This window comes from Grammomys surdaster, unplaced genomic scaffold (assembly GCF_004785775.1).
Source record: "Grammomys surdaster isolate TR1022 unplaced genomic scaffold, NIH_TR_1.0 349, whole genome shotgun sequence".
Classification (NCBI taxonomy): domain Eukaryota; kingdom Metazoa; phylum Chordata; class Mammalia; order Rodentia; family Muridae; genus Grammomys; species Grammomys surdaster.
This window is the reverse complement of record NW_021604768.1, coordinates 517,220-518,136: the sequence shown is the minus strand read 5'-3', so window position 1 is coordinate 518,136 and position 917 is coordinate 517,220.

The window sequence follows — 917 nt, the reverse complement described above, 5'->3', positions numbered from 1 at the left end:
CTAAGTATTGCAAGCTACTGTAGGAAGTGCTGCTCTGAATTTGGCCACAGATACACCTCTTGCCCTATCCCTAAAATTTAATATTGCAAAATAAACACTGGAGTTTATGGTTCTTTGCCAGCAGGCACAGTAGGAATGATCTTGGGGAAAAGTAGATTAACTTCCCAAGGACTCATTGTGCATCCAGTAAATATAGAAGAAGAATTAAAGATAGGGCCTATGTAAAAAAAAAATTATGGGGTTGGGGTATGGAAGGACTAGAAAATGTTTTCTGGCAAATACTGGTTAATGATCAGAGACCAAAATTAAAATTTCAAGTAAGCGGTGTTGAAATAGAAGACTTGGTGGATACAGGAGCTGATGTGACTATCATTTCCCAAAATTATTATAATTCAAAATGGACATTCTAGAAGATTTGTACACAGTTTATAGGAAATTAAAATTTATCTGAAATAAAACAAGGTTTACCACAGGTTAAATATTTAGGACAGGAAGGAAAACCAGGGAAGTTAAGACTTTTGTGGCTGACATACACATGAAGCTATGCAGAAGAGATCTTTTACAAAAATGAGGTACTCAGATTAATTCCTGCAATCCCAGAGGCAGCTCATGATGAAATGATGGATGCCCTGGGGATGGCATTGATATTTATAATCAAAAATAATCCCAGGCTTTGTCAATTGTCTAAATAAAAGATATTCCAGGGACTGAGCTTCACATTTATGGGGCAGGGTACTACTGAAATACTAATGGCCCCACCCCTAAAGTGGTTGACACACAACCTTAAGTGTGTAGAAGAGTGGTCCTTAACTAAGGAAAAAGTTAAAGCCACTTGAACAACTGGAGGTTCAACATATAGAAGAGTCTATCAGCCCTTTGAATTCTGGTGTTTGATATTTAAACTAAAGGAAGGATGG